Raw genomic sequence first — 12000 nt, forward strand, 5'->3', positions numbered from 1 at the left:
AAATTGTGGTTTAACTTGTTAATGTTGGTTGAAATAACCTAAGTTGACCGTGTATCAGTCTAGTGCACACCCTGATAAAAAGCTAACTTATAGCTTACGTTAGCTGGAGAATTTTCAGAATACATTTTGAACAAGCAATCCCAGGCGAGGCAGTTTAATGGTAAAACCAAAGTAAATGTATGGGTATAATGTTAGCGTTAACCCTTTTCATATTTATTTAATTTTCAACTGAGCGTAGTAGTGGACTTCAGTGTATGTTTTGTAACGTTAACGTTATCGTCACTCGGGCATGCAGCAGAGGTACAAGGCAGACGGCCGCCACCGCCACGGAGTCAGGTCTTTGGTAAGTAACTTTAGTCTAAGGTTACAATGTTTTATTTAGCTATGTGTGACTGACTGTAATACATTTCTTTGCCGTTCTAGCTAACACTAGCAAACTAAAGTCAACTTTAGTGAGGAAAAAGCCAGCTAACTTAACCATATGCATTAGCTGCATCGCTTGCAGATCAGGGGGCTGCAGACGGCCCATTAACGTTAATCCGAAGTCCCAATAGTTCGAAAAATGTCTTATTGAACCGAAAGCCCATAACGTAGCTAAGTCTGGTCGTGTTTTGTCCAGAAGTCACTGCTCCAAAATATACACTCTTCAGTGACTGGTCATTAATATATTGTTCGATTTAACAGATAATGTCTAAATTATAATAAAGTTTGACTTTGCACGATCCCTGAAAAAAAACCTTTTAATTTCGGCTGATATTTAAAGTGATGGTTCGGAGTAATTCACCCTAGGGTCCTTTGCAGCATAACCTCGAGCCAAACACCCCCCCCAGAAGCTTTTTTCACCTGGGTCTAACATTGGGCGAGTTAGCGTAGAGTAGCGTAGAGTAGCGTAGAGTAGCGTAGAGTAGCGTTAGCCGCTGAATAGCTTAGCGCGGGGCTAATGGACCCACGTTTGTATCTCTTAAATGACCCCACTAATAATGCCCAAATGATACCAAAGGTCTACACTAGTATATATAGGTTATGCACTCATAAAACGATGGATTGGAAAGTTTGTAAGTACACCAGAAGTTTATGTAAATAACACTTGCCTGCTGGCTTCTGCTCTCTGCTGTTGTTGTTGCTGCTGTGAGACGAGTGCTTAGGGACATCTACAAATTACAACACCGAAAAGAGATGCAACAAAAATATTTTTTAATTTAACTTATTTTTTAAAGTAAGTGCTGTAATATAACTAGCAGGAGACAAGTAATAATTGAGGTAAGTTTGGAGACATTACCTTATTTAATCATTAAATTAATACATATTTTTGTTGTATCTCTTTTCGGTGTAGTAATTTATAGACGGCCCTAAGCCCTCGTCTAACTGCAGTTAGCAGCAGCAGCAGCAACAGCAACAGAGAGCAGAAGAGAGCAGGCAAGTGTTCATAAACTTCTGGTGTACTTACAAACTTTCCAATCCATCGTTTTATGAGAGCATAACCTATATATACTAGTGAAGACCTTTGGTATCATTTTGGGCATTATTAGTGGGGTCATTTAAGAGATACAAACGTGGGTCCATTAGCCCCGCGCTAAGCTACTCAGCGGCTAACGCTACTCTACGCTAACTCGTGTTAGACCCAGGTGAAAAAAGCTCCTGGGGGGTGTTTGGCTCGAGGTCATGGTGCAAAGGACCCTAGGGTAAATTACTCCGAACCATCACTTTAACTTTAATAGCTCTTCTGTAAACTAAGTTAGAGCCCGACATTAAGATGGCTCCGTTTAAAACATTCTTGACGTTTCTGTTTTACTGTCATTAATGTTAATGATAGCTGGGTGAAAAAAGGCTTGGCTATTTGGAAAGGGGTCCCTTGACCTCTTAATTCAAGATATCTGAATGAAAATGGGCTGTGTAGGCACCCCTGAGTCTTCCCTTTACAGATATGGCCACTTTTTGATAATCCCATGCAGTTAATGCAGCGCACATTTGTTATTTCCGCCTGTTCTATAAGGGTGTATTTAGATATTTCAGCAGACTGGGGTCCCTAAACAGCCTTGGAGTTGCATAAATTTAGTCGACTAGAGACTTTTGTGGACTCAATAAATGTGTGATGATGATGTATCAACAAAAAAATGAAATTCTTGCAGAAATCTTATCAAACGTTTTTGGTAACAATGAAAGAATTAATTTTGTATCTCATATCTTGGTGTCTTAATGTGGTATTTTGGTGGTAATTTGACAATTTTTAACCAATTCTTGAGTGGTCAATAATGGTTAAATTTAACATCAAATCTGTGTAACAAATTATATCAACCCAAATAGCTGTAACAACTTATTTTAAAGGAGGAAAATGGCCATCATATACTTCCATCATAATGTTATACACTCTCAACTTTCAAGATTCAAATATGCGCCTAACACACTGTTTATTACAGATTTATGACTAGAAAATTTGACACACCATGCTTAGCTGCATCTCAAATTTTTCACCGTCCCAATTTTCGGATGATGTAGACCATGCTTTCCTCGGGTCTATGTTGGGTCTCTGAGGGTTACATAAACAACATATTTTTTTCTTTTTGTATAACGGGCCTTCAGACTGGCATGACAGCCAAAACAGAATATAATGAATATTGGCTGAGATAGTTAGAGGTTTTTCTGATATTGGGTTAGATCTTAGTTCATGTTATACTAGGCAGGCATCATTAACGTAAATGTGCCCAACCTTATTAGTAACCAAATGTGAGACTAATCCAACATAATGTGTGTTTTTCACCTTTTGTGTTGTTTAAGCTAGCTACAGGTCAAGGAGAAACATCCTAAAGTGAGCGCCATCACTGCACAGTGATCAACAACATACGTGGCTGAAGATGATTTTCACACTTACATCTGCCTGCAGAAGGAGTCCCTCAGGTGTTTCTTTGAAGTGTGCCATGTAAGTGTGAAATTATTATATTATGAAGTTTTAAAAAAATATATTGGTATGATTTAGAAAAGTTACTGTAAATTTTGAATCCATTTTTCTTTGTCTTTTAGGTGTTGGCAACAGCAGCTGACGTTGAACAAACACTAAAACTTCCTGATTCTTCAAGACTAATTGTCTTAGGTAATCTATTTTTTGTAATCAGTTGTAAAGCATTGCAAAGACAGTCTATGAAGGACACACATTAGTTAAATGTAGATATGTTTATGTGGAAGGCAACAGAATTTTTTTTGCATGTGAAACATTTGTTTATTTATATTTAGGTGAATTGCTCACAGCAAGCTTTTGGATGCTGAGCATCGAGGGTCAGGTGGTTTTGCCTCCACATCCCAACTTCTTGGCTGGAGTGGCAGCTTTGTTTTCTAGCTACTACAACTTCAATCTGGTGTACCAGGAGCAAGCATCTTGCACACTGGAATTCATTCAAAGGTAACTATGTGCTTGAAGTAGAATGCGGTTGATCATTATTTTGTAAAGTTTGATATTATGAGTAACAGAGATTTTATTTTGCTTTAAGTGTACTTACAGTGAATACCTTTAACGTGATTTTTGAGTTTAGATAAAGGGTAAGTTAGCAGTTATTTACCCAAATGCTTTATACCATTGCAGAACCAATTCCTTTTATAATAATGACTAATGCTAAACTGTGTGCCGTTGTTTTTCAAACATTGACAATAAAGATCTATTTGATTATACATTTTGAAAAGTAGTTCTGCATTGGGGTAAACTGAGCATTTAGGTGAATAAACTGCAAACTTGCTTTGTTCTTTTTTTATTGCATTCTCAAGAAATCCCAGATGAAAGTTAATTTTACAGTTATGCATGATTTTCTATGCCCACCCTCCCCACTATGGCACAGTGATGCTCAAAGCAAACACACAAAAAATGATCTGTATGCATGTATATACATATACACACTCACGTACATATATTGATACATAAACATACCACACACACCTACCTACATGTTTTCTTTTTAACAATTTTTTTTTTGAGATTTGCATGACCTTTGACAATAATTCAATTATTCATGGGTAAAAATGAGACTCAGACAAGTTTTAAAGAAGGCGCTTTGTTGTAGAAAACAGAGTCGTAGAAATAGTTCATTTGGAGTTTTTCGCAAGGCTGTACATGTTACCGACCCGTAGTGATATAGTTGCATGGACATAGCCCTGGACTATGAGTTCTTTAATTGGAGATCTCCGGACCAGCCCAACAGCAGCAAACTTAGACAACCAAAGAACATTTACCAAAGACATTTCTTGTGTTCCTCAACAGAATACATTTTCTATTCCTGCTTTATGGTGCCCTCAGACCACTCCCTACGTTGGAACAATTTTGTTCATTACAGACCGTATAACTACGCAGTAGAGCCTTTCTGAAGCCTGCCTGGTGAGGCTCCAGTGTGTATCCAGAATGTTTTTCACAAACAAAATAGTTCCAATGTAAGGAGTGGTCTGAAAGCACTGTAAAGCAGCTAAATACACTTAATATGGTGTATTATGTTATGAATACTAAAATGTTATATTGTTGTGGTTTGTTTGATGTATTGTTGTCCTTTGAAGCCGGGGCTAGTCAGAAAACTTTCAACCAGAGGACCTGCTGCTTTAGGTTATGTTGATACAACTAAATGATATCACTACCTAACCCTAACTCATACAATTTTGTGACTAGAAATCCAAACCATCCTAACTGTTATGACCCTATATTTTCACTATATTAGTCATTGCATTGCAGAGCCACTTACTGGTCTAGCTTGCCTGGACAGCACAACTGAAATGAAATGACTAAGAATTACCAGCCTCATTTTTCTTTTGAAGTTTTTCTGCACTTAAGCTGAAAGGGCAAATTAGCTTGACTTGCACAGCCTTATGTATGTTGCACTCTCTTGTAGAACAGTTAAGGCACTTTTTCATGAAGTTTATTTTCATGTGATTTTGTGATTTCAGATGCTTTTTGGACTGAACCCCTCCAGTGGGACCAAGACAACAAAGATGGTGAGCCAAAAAAGTGGGAAGGTACAGGAGAAGAAGAGAAACCCTCATGTTTCCTCTCTACTCAAGCAGATGATGGATTTTGAATGGCTTCAATTGTAAGTCATATACAAACGACTTCCTCACTATTTGAACGGACATTGTTCTAATCTTCTAATGTTTTATTTTTGCCTGTTGTTGAGGTTATGTTTTGAACAGTTATGGTAATCCAGGTGCTGATATAAAATTGGGTCTTTAAGCAATGCATATTGTGAATTTTAATATTGCTGGACCTCGTTGCAACTCTTAATTTAATTCCATTGAATGTTTAATGAGCTGTTAAGAAAAAGAAAAGTTACTACTTCTGAAAACGTACAGTCTTGTAACACAGTATTGCTTTTTAATAATAAAATTTCATGTTTTTGCATCTCGGACTCTGGTTTTACTTAACAGTTGAAGAGAATCTAATGCAATGATCTTTGGATTAAAAGCAAGCCTGGTCTTATTTAAAACACTTTACAATAGGAATCAGCAAAGCTGTGAATGTAAAAATTTCATTTTTTTTTACAACAACATATTACGTATTGTTAAATATTTACAGCTTTTTGCTTGTATTTCACAATACAATATGTTGTTGTAAAAGAATATTTACAACAACATATTGTATTGTGAAGAAATTACAGATATTACCTGGCAACTCGAGTTGCCAGGTAATATCTGTAATTTGAAAAGAATACAAAATAATGTTGTAAACTAAATTACAATAAAGTGATGTTTTCCTGTAAAAATAGCAATACATTGTTGTAATTTATGTACAACAATAACCTGTAAACGAAATCCTGTATTATACTGTAATTATTTTTCACAGTTATTAACAGCAATTTTACAAGACTTTACTGGCAACTTTTTTGCCAGGTATTTACTGTAATATCTACAGTCAAATTCGTTACAGTGTAGTTAGTTGACTCCTACAGCAAGCCTGGAGTAATCAAGTAGACTGTCTGTGAAAGGGTTGTCATGGTTACTAAGGGCCTGTGGCCATGTTTATAAACATCTCTTGGATCTGTTAACGATCGCACCTGATCTTAATGTCTCCTGTAGCACACCGCAGCAATTCAGACACTGAGAGCAAGCTCTCAAACAAAGCCTCACACTGGCAAAACTATAACTGCTATCAGTCAAATGACGTCATCCTGAGCACCACAAGGCCTTTGTGAACGTATCGGTATAAAATTGATATGGATAAACATAAAAATGTGGGCATATCAGCGATTTAAAAAAGTGGTTCGTTCTGCCGTTCACTGGAAAATATGCAGGACTTTTATCATTGCAGCGGATGGAGGAAAATTTGTTACTCTCATCATTTGGAAGTTTGCTGAGCCCAAAGTATAAGACATATCGCTTATCTGAGCACATTTTCTGAAACTAGATAAAAATACCTACGTTTTGATGTATGAATTGTGTATGACAAGTAGATATTGTGGGCGTGAGAGCAGTTTTTAGAGAAGGGACAAAGATGGTTTTTAAGGCTCTGTGCTGTAGCTGTGACATCATCCACTCTAAGCTGCCCAATACACACTCATTAGAAATGCAGAAAAATCCTGAAAAGATCACTAAACTTAAACGGCTTTTTCACAAAAACTGTAAAAGATAAACTGAAAAGTAGACCCCGGATAGCTGAATATTTTGTGAACAGTTTAAAGTTTGAATCACGTCTGTGAAGAATGTAGGAGGAGATACATTTTGAAGCAGAAGAGGATTTGAAAGAGTTGAAGCCTGCTCTCACTGACTTAAATGTAAAAGAAAACTGTTAAAAAGCTTAAAATTTTTAAAAAGTATAAATAGTAGAAAAAAAGTTGAAGACGTCCCATCATTAGCTGAAAGAGCTGAACATTTTAAAAGTTGAATGGTTTAAATAGGTGAAAGTATGCTGTAAATGAATGTAAAACAGCATTCCCCCAAAAATGCATTTCCTGCAGAAAATGCGTGGGAATGCTGAATAGCTGAATTGCTAAAGCTAAACTGGATAAATAGCTCAAATCCGTAAGAAGAAGTTGAAGTAGTGAGAATATTTGGAAAAAGTGGAAATCGTTAAAAAGTTCAAAGTTGACGCTAAACTGAATTGTTGGCTTTAAAAGTTGAAAAATGACAAAATATGTAGAACATTGTGAGGTCTTTAGCTGAAGAACAGTTGAACAAGTGGAAATTGGTTCAATAAGTATGAATTTCATTGAAAAGTTGAATAACACCACTAATAAAATATAATATAAAATATAATAAAATAATTTCTTGAAATACATTTGTAGAAAAGCGGGAAGCTAAACTGTAATACTGTCAAAAGTGGAAGTTTCAATAAATTGACTAAAAAGACTTATTATCAGCCATATCCATTGCATAGAACAAACGAGAGAAAGAGAGGGATAAAGAGAGACAGAGAGGAAGAGAGGAAAGGAGACAGAGAGAGGGAAAAAAGAGAGAGAGAGAGAGAGATAGAGGGGGAGGGAGGGAGAGACGAGGAGGGATGGAGAGAGAAGGAGACAGAGAGAGAGAGAAAGAGAGGGACAGGGAGAGAGAGAGGGAAAGAGAGAGAGGGGATGCGAGAGAGGGGGGAGAGAGAGAGAGAGGGAGAGACAAAGAGAGAGAAAGAGAAGGAGAGAGAGAGGGAAAGAGAGAGAGGATAGAGAAGGAGAGAGAGGCAAATGGAAAGAAAGAGAGAGAGGGAAAGAGAGGGAAAGAGAGTGATAGAGAGAGAGAAAGGAAGAGAGAGGGGGAGAGAGAGAGAGGGAGGGAGAAGGAGGGATGGAGAGAGTGAAAGAAAAAGAGAGAGAGAGGGATAGAGAGAAAAAGAGAGAGAGAGACGGATAGAGAGGGAGAGCGAGGCAGATGGAAAAAGAGAGTGAGAGAGGGGGAGAGGAAGAAGGAGGGATGGAGAGAGAAAAAAGCGAGAGACAGGGAGAGAGAGAGAGACAGGGAGAGAGAGAGAGACAGGGAGAGAGAAGAAGACAGACAGACCAGAACAAGAGAATAGAAGAGAGAAGACAGACTAAAGTTCATATTCCTGCCTGTAGTATCTGGGTGGGTGTCTGTTGTCATGGTAACGACTGGCCAGTGAATGTTTGTAAACATCCTTTGATGTGTCATCAGTTAACGAGCAACACCTGCTGAAACTCTCAGCTGGGCCAAACTGAAGCTATTGAGAGACACTGAGAGTGAACTCTCAAATAAAGGCTCAAACTGCCAAAAGGATAAATGCTATCAGTCAAATGACGTCATCCTGAGCACCACAAGGCCTTTGTGAACGTATCGGTATAAAATTTATATGGATAAACGTAAAAATGTGGGCATATCAGCGATTTAAAAAAATGGTTCGTTCTGCTCTTCACTGGAAAATATGCAGGACTTTTATCATTGTGGCGGATGGAGGAAAATGTGTTACTCTCATCATTTGGAAGCTTGCTGAGCCCAAAGTATAAGACATATCGCTTAACTGAGCAGATTGTCTGAAACTAGACAAAAATACCTACATTTTGATGTATAAACTGTGTATGACAAGTAGATATTGTGGGCGTGAGAGCAATTTAAGGAGAAGGGACAAAGAATTTTTGAAGCTTCGCCCTCTGAGCGATGACATCATCATTCTGAGAAGCCACATACACACTGTTTAATCGATAAAAAATCCTGAAATGATCACTAAACTTAAACAGCTTTTTCACAAAGACTGTAAAGGATATCAACCTGAAAAGTAGACCCCGGATAGCTGAATATTTTGTGAACATTTTAAAGTTTGAATCACGTCTGCAGGTGGAAGAATGTAGGAGGAGATACATTTTGAAGCAGTAGAGGATGTGAAGGAGTTGAAGCCTGCTCTCATTGACTTCAATGTAAAAAAAAGTGTTAGCTTAAAATTTTAAAAAGTATAAATAGTAGAAAAAAAGTTGAAGAAGTCCCATCATTAGCTGAAAGAACAGCATTCCCCCAATAAATAAAGAACAGAACTAGAAAATGCATTTCTTGCAGAAAATGCGTGGGAATGCTGAATAGCTGAATTGCTAAAGCTAACTGGATGAATAGCTCAAATCCGTAAGAAGAAGTTGAAGTAGTGAGAATAGTTGAAAAAGTGGAAATCGTTAAAAAGTTCAACGTTGACGCTAAACTGAATTGTTGGCTATAAAAGTTGAAAAATGACAATATGTAGAACATTGTGAGGTCTTTAGCTGTAGCTGAAGAATAGTTGAAAAAGTGGAAATTGGTTCAATAAATATGAATTTCATTGAAAAGTTGAAGAACACCACAAATAAAATATAATATAATATATAATAATAAAATAAATTCTTGAAATACATTTGTAGAAAAGCGGTAAGCTAAACTGTAAAACTGTCAAAAGTGGAAGTTTCAATAAATTGACTAAAAAGACTTATTATCAGCCATATCCATTGCATAGAACATACAAGAGAGAGAGGGATAGAGAGGAAAGGAGAGAGAGAGAGGGAAAGAAAGATAGAGAGATAGAGAGAGAGAGGGGAGGGAGGGAGGGATAGAGAGAGAAGGAAATAGAGAGAGAGAGGGACAGGGAGCGAGAGAGAGAGAGTGGGAGGAGAGGGGATGAGAAGAGGAAGAGAGAGAGGAGAGGAGAGAGACAAAGAGAGAGAAAGAGGAGACAAGAGGGGATAGAGAGAGAGAGAGAAAGAGGAAGAAAGAAAGAGGGAGAGTGGACAGAGAGGAGGAGAGAGGAGAAGAAAAGAAAGAGAGGGAAGAGAAAAAGAGAAAGAGAAGAGAGGACAGAACAGAGAATGGAAGAGAAAAGAAAAGAGAGCCTAAATCTGTAGTATCTGGGTGTGTATCTGTTGTCATGGTAACGACTGGCCAGTCAATGTTTGTAGTAGGAAGTAGTGAGAGTAGTAGAAAAGTGGAGATCGTTTTAGAAGTGTGAATTTCATAAAAGCTAAAAGTGACGCTAAACTGAATCTGGCTCCAAAGTTGAAAAATGACAAAATATGTACAACATTGTGAGGTCTGAGAGGGAGAGACAAAGAGAGAGAAAGAGAAGGAAAGAGAGAGAGAGGGGATAGAGAGAGAGAGGGAGAGAGAGAGATGGAAAGAGAGAGAAAGAGAGAGGGAGAGAGAGAGGGAAAGAAAGAGATGGAGAGAGAAAGGAAGAGAGGGGGGAGAAGGAGGGATGAAGAGAGAAGGAGAGAGAGAGCGATAGACAGGGAGAGAGAAAGAGATAGACAGAGAGGCAGAGGAAGAAAAAGAGACCGAGAGAGAGAGAGAGAGGGAAAGAGAGAGATGGAGGGAGGGAGAGAGACAGAGAGGGAGGGAAGGAGATAGAGAGGGAGTGAGGGAGACAGAAAAGAAAAAGAAGGAGGGAGGGAGGGATGAAGCCAGACAGAGGGAGGAAAGAAGACAGAAGGGAGGAAAGGAGACAGAGGGAGGAAGAAGAAGTAGGGTTAGACAGCAAGGAATGGGGGGGGAGGAGGATGGAAAAAAAAAAAGAGGAGGGAGGGAAAGAAAAGGAGGGAGGGAGGACACACGATCAGGAGACAGACAGAAGTGGAAGGTAACAGATCCAGACCACAATTCATATTCACGGCCTGTGAGTATAGACTACTCTCTGTTTTTTTATATTTTTTTTATTTTTTCATGCATTTTTTTTGGACTGTGTGAAATGGAATGTAACGAATGGCCAGTGGATATGTTTATAAACATGCTTTGATGTCTGTAATCAAGTTGATGAGCAACACCTGCTGAATCTGTCAGCTGTGCTGTGCTACAGCTATACAGAGACTGAGAGCGAGCTCTCAAACAAAGCCTCACAGTGGCAAAATGATAAATGCTATCAGTCAAATGACGTCATCCTGAGCACCACAAGGCCTTTGTGAACGTATCGGTATAAAATTTATATGGATAAATGTAGAAATGTGGTCATATCAGCGATTTCAAAAAGTGGTTCGTTCAGTGTTTCGCTGGGAAATATCCAGGAGTTTTAACATTGGAGCCAATGGAGAAAGACATGGACCTCTTGTCATTTGGAAACTCAACCAGCCAAAAGTAAAAGGCGTATCACAAAACTGAGCAGATTGGCTGAAACTAGACAAAAATACCTACGTTTTGATGTATAAATTGTGTATGACAAGTAGATATTGTGGGTGTGACAACAATTTATTGAGAAGGGACAAAGATAATTTTTTCGAAGCTTCACCCTCTAGCTATGACATCATCCACTCTTGCTCACGCAATACACACTGTTTAATCGATAAAATTTCATGAAATGATCACTAAACTTAAACAGCTTTTTAACAAAAACTGTAAAAGATATCAAACTGAAAAGTACAAACCAGATAGCTGAATATTTTGTGAACATTTTAAAGTTTGTTTGGCGTCTGTAGGTGAAAGTATGAAGGAGCTGAAAATTTTGGGAGCGGAAGAAGATTTTAAGGAGTTGAAGGCTGCTCTCATTCACTTCAATGTTAAAAAAAGTGTTAAAAAGCTTAAAATTTTTAAAAGTATAAATAGTAGAAAAAAAGTTGAAGAAGTCCCATCATTAGCTGAACATTTGAAAAGTTGAATGGTTTAAATAGCTGAAAGTATGCAGAAGTTACGGAGAGCCAAAAAACGTACTGTTGAACAGCATTCCCACTAATAAAGAACAGAACTAGAAAATGCATTTCCTGCAGAAAATGCGTGGGAATGCTGAACAGCTGAATTGCTAAAGCTAAACTGGTTGAATAGCTTAAATCCATAAGAAGAAGTTGAAGTAGTGAAAATAGTTGAAAAAGCGGAAATTGTTTTAATAAGTATGAATTTCATTAAAAAGTTAAAAGTTTATGATAAACTGAACTGTTTGCTTTAAAGGTTGAATAATGACAAAATATGTAGAACATTGTGAGGTCTGAGTAGATTTTCTAACTGATAATGACTCACATATGCAGAAATATGAAACAAATTAATACTGTAATACTGTTAAAGATGAAAGTTGAAAAGGCTGAAAGAAGAAATATTTTTATTATCATCAGATATATACACTGCATAGAACAAAAAAGCATCGATCTAGCTGAGATGAGA

At 37.7% G+C, this 12000-nt stretch overlaps 1 long non-coding RNA gene across 1 annotated transcript; it reads left to right on the top strand.

Annotated features, from left to right (window-relative positions):
- The first annotated feature begins 277 nt into the window (after positions 1 to 277).
- On the top strand, positions 278 to 5009 carry LOC120573050. The gene is made up of 5 exons (XR_005641627.1): positions 278 to 343; positions 2776 to 2917; positions 3019 to 3088; positions 3229 to 3394; positions 4915 to 5009. It is a non-coding gene; the product is annotated as an uncharacterized LOC120573050 (long non-coding RNA).
- Positions 5010 to 12000: the final 6991 nt, after the last annotated feature.

This window comes from Perca fluviatilis, chromosome 2 (assembly GCF_010015445.1).
Source record: "Perca fluviatilis chromosome 2, GENO_Pfluv_1.0, whole genome shotgun sequence".
NCBI lineage: Eukaryota > Metazoa > Chordata > Actinopteri > Perciformes > Percidae > Perca > Perca fluviatilis.